We start from the raw sequence: 8,115 nt of genomic DNA, 5'->3' as shown, positions 1-8,115 counted from the left end.
AAAAAAAAAAAAAAAAAAAAAAAAAAAAAAAAAACTCTCAAAGAGTCTTACTCATAAAACGTTCTTATAAATTACTGATTATATCAAATGAATATGATTTCCTCATTTTTTCATTGAAAACTGTACCCACTTTTAAACTGTACCCACTTCAAGAAAATTATGTATGTAATTTATTAATTACTCACTTTTATTATTAAATTTTCATGTCCATATATTAAAACAGTCTATGTGTGATCTAGTTGATTTTTTTTTAATTGCTACAATATTCAAGAAAATTCAGAACTTTTGGAACATTTAAGAGAGAAATACTCCATCATCAAACGTTTTAGGAACTCTGACGACTGTGAACATTTGATCAAAACTATTTTTTAGGGTCTTCCCTGGTGGTGCAGTGGTTAAGAATCTGCCTGCCAATGCAGGGACATGGGTTCCAGCCCTGGTCTGGGAAGATCCCAAATGCCCCAGAGCAACTAAGCCCGTGTGCCACAACTACTGAGCCCGCGTGCCTAGAGCCCATGCTCCTCCACAAGAGAAGTGACCGCAATGAGAAGCCCATGCACTGCAAAGAAGAGTAGCCCCTGCTCTCCGCAACTAGAGAAAGCCCACGCTCAACAACGAAGACCCAACACAGCCAAAAAAATAAATAACTTTTTTTTAAAAACTATTTTTTAAATAAATTGCTTCACCTAAGTTTACCAAGACAAAGTTAAACATTTTAGTATAATTCCTTTTCATCATTGTACTTTTTTTGTATTTGAACTCAATTGTCTTCAATCTTCCTGTACGAAGTTAGGAAAACAGTCTCAGTTGCTAGATCACATGGGTCTTTTTAAGAGCAACTGGTCTACCTCCTTAATGCTTCTCTTTCTATTGACTCCTTCCTGTTAAGCTATAGACACTACAACTTCCCATCCTAAAAAAAAATATAATAATAATAAATGAAACAAATGAAAAAGAAAACAGAACAGCCAAATAATATAAAGAGAAAAAACATATTTCCGCTTCTTTTCTCTCAAATTACTATGGTATATTCTACTTTGCTTCATTATATTATTTCCCCCCCAAAAAAAGGGAAAAAATGGAAAGAAAAAATAGAAAAAAAGAACACTCCAGGTCCCCATATTTTATTCTATCACAAATTACTCTTTATTCTCCATTCAACTAACAAGCTTGCTGTTCCTAAGGTCAACCCCAAACTTCTAGTTTTCAAATCCAGTAACAATTTTCAGATTTCTTTTTACATTTGATTTAATAAAGGATGAGATACTGCTGATTATTTTGTTCTTTACTGGTCCCATTCCTTGATCCCTTACATATTTATTCTCAACTCATTTTTCTGATTATGGTATTTCTATTTCAGTCTTTTTGGTTACATCTCTTTTTCCACATATACCTTAAATATTTGTGTTTCTTAGTAATCTTTTACTTATTTTATTTTCTTGGAATTCTGTATACCTTCTTCTACTTTGAGCACATGTGTAATACTATTTTCTATATGCAGAGCACTGGTTTAAGCAGTGTACCTAAAATATCTCATTTAATCCTTAAACAGTCCTACTAAGTAGATATTTTCATTCCTATTTTAAAGATAAGAAAATTGAGGCAAAGAATGGTGTCAGGACTTACTAAAGGTCACTCGTCCAATGTATATGGTGAAGTCAGATTTGAATCCAGCCATTTGTGCCCAGTGTCTATGATCTTAACTACTTCCTATACCCTTCATTAAAAAAAAATAATTATGCCCAGTATAATCTGGGCTATTATAAGCCGTCAAACAAAAGTCAGCTTCTATTTGCTCACCATTCCATCACCTATATATTAATTATAGACAGAATGTGTATTTATGTGTATTATCTCCCTATCATCATTTTTGAGGTCTAGAAACATATTTGCTAATAGCTATTATGCCTCTTTACTTAAAAAAAAAAGTTTCTATTTCTCAAAGTCAGCATATTAAAACTCAAGATATGCTGTATTATTCCATGCTTAATCTTTACTGTAAATTATCCTATTATTATCTATTGAATCTATTTTGCCAGAAAAAAAAAGAAATATCTAAAGTTCTCTCACTCTTGCCTCTAATAGAAAACTCATAAAGTTCAACTCATTCTTCCTTTAAATATCTCTCAAATCTGCTTTTGTTTTGCATCCTCATTGCTTTAGTTTTATTTCTCACCACTGTTAGCCTGGTATAGTGAGTGATCTGTAAAATTGAACAAGGTCAGGTAATGGGTTTATCAGAAAAATCTGAGGGCGTGTGTGTGTGTGTGTGTGCGTGTGTGTGTGTGTGTGTGTGTGTGTGTGTGTGTTTATGTATGCATGTGTTTTGTTTTTATTTGCTTCTGGCCCCATTCCTGAAAGTCCTGATCCAATATATCTGATGTAGGGCCTAAGATTTTCTATTTTAAGTAGCTTCCAGGTGCTAAGCATTGCTATGTAGAATGTAGTTGCCAGTCCAAAACCATTGACTTCAATTAGGAACTTGTTTATAATATAGGATCTCAGGTTTTATTTCATACTGACTGAATCATAATCTATAACTTAATAAGACCCCCAACAGTTCCATGTGCACATTAAAATGTGGTCAACACTGGGTTGTGACAATCCAACATGTTTATCATTCGTAGTACAATATATTTCCCGTTGAGTAGGATAAAATCCAAACTTTCACACTTGTCATGAAAGATATTTAACAAGCTGGATATGACTTAATTCAACTTTATTTCCTGCCACATTCCAAGTATGGGAGAAAAATCAAACAAAACAAAACACACACAATAGTTAAATATCAAGAAACTCTGCAAATAGGCTCTATTTTCCTATTTCTTTTTGAATTGTTTTTTCTTATTCAATAGAGCCCTTCTCCTTTTTCTCCTCTAAGGGCATGCTTATTACTTTCTATTAAAGACTTATATGAGTCCTCCTCCAGGCAGTAAACCACACACTTCAATGTCTTCTAAAATCCTGCAGTATTTTCTCTTAGAGCATTTAAAATATTACAGTGATGTATGTTAATAAGTATTTTATAATTTTTAATAAGCAGAAATTCTTCATATGCAATTATATAAATATATGCAATTTATAAAAACTTTATATTCCCTTGTTCAAGTCAACTTATTGCTATTTTATTTAAAATTAATGTAAAACTGAGGAAGGTTGTTTGTTTTGAGTTTCTGTACTATTTCCCAGTAGCAATTAACATATACTCAATTTTGTTCACACATCTGTTTCTCCACCAGAGTACATATACCGGCAAAGCCCACAACAATTCCTGGGAAATAAAAATAGAATCTGTGCAATGAAGTCTAACCTTTTTTTTCCTCTGTGCTTAGTCTAATTTCACCTGTTCATAGGGTACCCTGTGCAGAAGGCTTGCACCTGGCACTTCAGACCAGAATTTCCAGTGTGAAATTGCTGCACCTGACGCTTCAGTTGGCTGACCCTGTGCAGAAATGCTGCACCCAGCACTCTGATCTGGAGTGCCCTGAGCAACACAGCTGTGCCCAACCGGCAAGAATGCCATCCCCTCCCCTGCTGACAAGAATCCTATAAAGCATCCCCACCAACGGCCTTTTGCAAAGAGTGTGTACTCTAGAGCATGAGCTCACGCCTCTACATTCTTTGATCAAAGAATAAAGCTTTCCTTTGTTTCTGAACCAAGCTTGATCTCTTCTATCTGCACAAGCAACATCAAGAAGAAGGACTCTTATTGAGGATCAACTCATTGGAGGTTTGGGGGAGGGGATTGGTAACAAATTTTTGACAACCCAGATGGGACTGACTGTGGCCCTTCTGCCTGCACTCACCCACTAGACTACAGACATGCTCAAGCTTCAGCAGGACGATGGCTAAGGTTTGGGCACTTGGATGCCTCCTTTTTTGGTCGTTGAGGCATCAATTCACAGTTTAATGCTGGCTCCAAATTTCCCAAACCAAAATCTATTTGGATCCAATTTTGTAGGATTTGCATGCCAACAAATCACTCCAACTGTCCCCTCAGTAGTTGGATCTCTAAATTATATCATCATTTTGCAATTGGGCCTGCTATGCCAGAGACAAAAGTAATGGGATGAAATTCCCTATGTCTAGTTTTTTTATGGTCTTATATCAGAGCACAGGCCTTTAAAAGGGATGTGGGCTCTCCTCCACTGAGGTAATAGTAAAGGAGACTAAGCCTTCCATCAGTGCTTGACCTGCTCCCTGATGACCTTCTTGATCTCCTCCCTAGCACTCCTCCTACTGTTCCCTCCATACCCATTTGCTTCATATAGCCCGAGTTGGGTCACAGGCCCAAGAGGTCCCTTCCATACCAATCCCCTCTCCCAGAACCCTGTCCAGTAAGTATATGAAATGGGACTCATTACCAGTCAGTGTCCAACAACCTGTCAGGAAAATACTCCTTGTGAGGCAGGTTCCACATGGAGAAGAAGGGCTCACACAGATACCTGTCATTTACCACTTCTGATCTGTATAACTAGAAGAGTCATAATAAAGGGTTGAGGGAAGATCCAAAGGGTTCCTGAATCTGATTAGGGGAATCTTTCAGACCCATGGCCCCACCTGGGCTGAGATCCAGAGCCTCCTCAATGTACTCTTAACAGGGGAAGAAAAGGCCATAATCCTTTTAAAAGCCCCAGAGGAAGCAGACAAAGAGAACAAAAGCAATGCAGGTCATGCTATTTTCAGACCAGAGAATCAAGCAGTCCCAGATAACAACTGAGACAATGGAGAAAGGGGTGGAAAATAGAGGCTGCCCAATTATAAAAATATGATCCTAAAGGGAATCCAGGCAGCAGAAAAGAAACCTGTCAGTTGGAATAAGAAAAAGGCAATCAATCACAAGTGGAAAACCCTTCGGCATTCCTAGAGAGCCTTAAGGAATGCCTCTGATTCTATACTAATGACCCTCAGTCATTGGAAGGGAACGCAATCCTGAGGTAGTATTTCATTTCCCAAACTGCCCTCAACATTAGGTGTAAACTTCAGAAACTGAAAATACAGCCAGATACCCCTATCTCCTGCCTGGTGGAGGTTGCCTACCACGTGTTTAGTAAGTGAGACATAGAGGAGGAAAAGTCAGAGGATAAAAAGGTCCAGAGGCAAGCCTGCCTAATGGCTGTTGCCCTCCAATATCAACTGGTTGACACAGAAATCTGAACTAAACACCCACGGAGACTCTCGACTCCAGTGAGTGACCCCTGGATCACCGGGATAGCAAGCCAAGGAAATTAGGACCCAATCAGTGTGCCATATGTAAACAAGGGGGACACTGGAAGGAAGAATGCCCTCACTCCCTTGAAGGGGGATTGAAATGGCAGATCCTGGTTACTATCCTCAAGGGCAGATGGTCCAAATAGATGAAGAATGATGGGGCCAGGGGGCTCCTAAACTGGCACTCCAATTGACCCCCAAGGAGCCCAGACTGACATTGGACATAGGAAAAAAGCCCGTCAAATTCTTTTTTTTTATTATTATTATTTTTTTTTTTTTTTTTTTTTTGGGTTAATTTTTTTTTTTTTTTTTTTTTTTTTTTTTTTTTTTTTTTTTTTTGCGTTAGCGGGCCTCTCACTGCTGTGGCCTTTCTCATTGTGGAGCACAGGCTCCGGATGTGCAGGCTCAGTAGCCATGGCTGACGGGCCCAGCCACTTCGCGGCATGTGGGATCCTCCCGAACCCGGTCACAAACTCGTGTCCCCTGGATCAGCAGGCGGACTCTCAACCACTGCACCACCAGGGATGCCCACCCGTCAAATTCTTAGTCAACGCTGTTGCCACTTAACTGGTTCTGAACACCAGATCAGGCAAACTCAGTCACAAGAGTTGTAAAATTATGGGGGTATCAGAGAAGGCCTAAGAACAGGCATTCACAGAGCCATTAGGATGTAAATTGGATGAACATATTCTCACCCATTCCTTCCCACATGTTCCCTATGTCCTATACCCCTGCTAGGAAGGGATATCTTATATAATTGGGAGCTACTATCCACCTAATGGGAGACAGACTGAAGACTGCTGTTCCCCTAGACAGAGAGCACAAGATAATAATGTCAATGGCTGAGGACAAACCTTCCAGGACAGAGCAGGTTGATCTCCCAGGAGTAAATCTCAAAGTCGGGGCCTAGGGATGGGTGGAACAAGCTATGGGAGCCAGTCCTGTGACAGTCCATCTAAAACCTGGACATCCATGGCCCGACAGAAAACAGCACATTCTCCATTGAGAGGCCTTATTGGTCATTGCCCCTGTTATACAGAGCCTAATTGACCACCCTTACTGGACCATGCCAATCATCCTGTAACACCCCTGTTCTCCCCATAAAGAAACCCAATGGAGAATACTGGATGGTAAGACCTCAGGGCAGTCAATGAAGCCACCAAAAATATACATTCAGTAGTTACCAATTCCTATACCCTGCTGGGATTCTACTGTCCACCAGGACCCGGTAATGTGTATTAAATTGAAAAGATGCCTTCCTCTGTATTCCATTAACAATACCACTGGATAGTCCTGCCCCGAGGATTCAAAAACACCCCCATTGTCTTTGTGGAAACTTTAGATAAGACGACCTAAAAAATCTACATCCTGGAGGAGGCTTCCCTCCTCCAGGATGTAGATGACATTCTGACTGCTAGCTTCACTAAGGAGACCTCTGACGAAAGTACTGTAACCACTCTGAACCACCTAACTGATAAAGGATATAAGGTGGCCAAGAAAAAGGCCCAAATATCACAAACTAGGGTGACCCACCTAGGCTTCATTCTCACAGAAGGTCACAGAAGCCTACCACAGGAAAAGAAGGAAGCCTTTTGCAGCCTTGCCTTTCCTAAAACTAGCAGACGGCTTACGGGTTTCCTGGGGATGGCCAGGTTTTGCTATATCTGGATCCCTAACTACCTAGGCCTCTACATGAAAAGTTGAAAGGAAAGATGATGATAATTTTGAATGGATTTCAGAATGTGACAGGACCTTTCAAGAATTAAAAATGCCATTACTTCATGCCCCTTTCCTAACCCTCCCAGATTTAGCTAAATCCTTAGACCTTTATATTCATGAGAGAAGGGTAATGGTCCTTGGGGTATTAGCTCAAAAACGTGGACCCTTACTTGGGTGGTTGTTTATTTTTCTAAACAATTAGATCAAAATGCAAAGAGATGGCCTCCTTGCCTACAGGCAGTAGCAGCTACTACAACCCTGCTAAGAGGCTGAAAAGTTAACGTTTGGTCAGCCAATCACTGCATGGACTCCACACCAGGAGGCTTTACTGACTTACGAGGAAGTAAGCTCTAAGGGAACAGAATAGCTCTCCCCCAGATGGCTAATTCAAGTTCCTGCTATGCTTTTAGACAGCCCAGTGGTTACCATAAAAACTGTCACAGGCTAAATCTTGCCACCCTGCTACCCACAGAAATGGGACCCCTGGAGCATCACTGTGTAGAAACCACAGACATGATCTATTCCAACTGCCCTAACCTAGGAAGTGAGCCTCTCCAAAATGCTGAGGAGGAATTGTTCACAGACAGGAGAAGCTTTATGAGAGAGAGAAAAGGCTGGCAGGATATGTAGTAATCGCCTAAACCAAACTCATAGAGGCACAAAGCTTACCCCCAGGGACTTCTGCCCAAAAGGTGGAGCTTATAGCCCTCACCTGGCTTTAAAGCTCTGGACAGGGAAAATCTTAAATGTTCACACAGATTCGTGGTATGTGTATGCCATCCTACATGCACACAGGGGTATTTGGAAGGAAAGGGGTATGGTTACTGCAGAGAATAAGCAGGTGAAACACGGCATAAACATACTAAAACTCCTAGAAGCAGTGCAGCTTCCAAAAAAAAAGTGTCAGTGATTCACTGTAGGGGTCATCAAAAAGGGGACGCAGAGGTAATAAAGGAAAACATGAAGGGGAACAGAACTGCCAAAAGGGTGGCCCAAAGTAACTTGGCAATTACCCCTCATACTAAGAGGCCAAATCCATCCAATTACTCCCTAGTCTATACAAAGGAAGAATTAGATAAAGTCCAGAAATGGGGCTTCAGTAGTTATCTAGGAAGCCATGGGTGACTAACTAACGAACATGTGTAATACTTCTTTCTCCAAACTGCAGCTTGTCAAGCCATTAGG

Source organism: Neophocaena asiaeorientalis, unplaced genomic scaffold (genome assembly GCF_003031525.2).
Source record: "Neophocaena asiaeorientalis asiaeorientalis breed wild unplaced genomic scaffold, Neophocaena_asiaeorientalis_V1.1 scaffold55, whole genome shotgun sequence".
NCBI classification, from domain to species: Eukaryota; Metazoa; Chordata; class Mammalia; order Artiodactyla; family Phocoenidae; genus Neophocaena; species Neophocaena asiaeorientalis.
The sequence above is the reverse complement of the archived record's forward strand: the minus strand, read 5'-3'. Positions refer to the sequence as shown.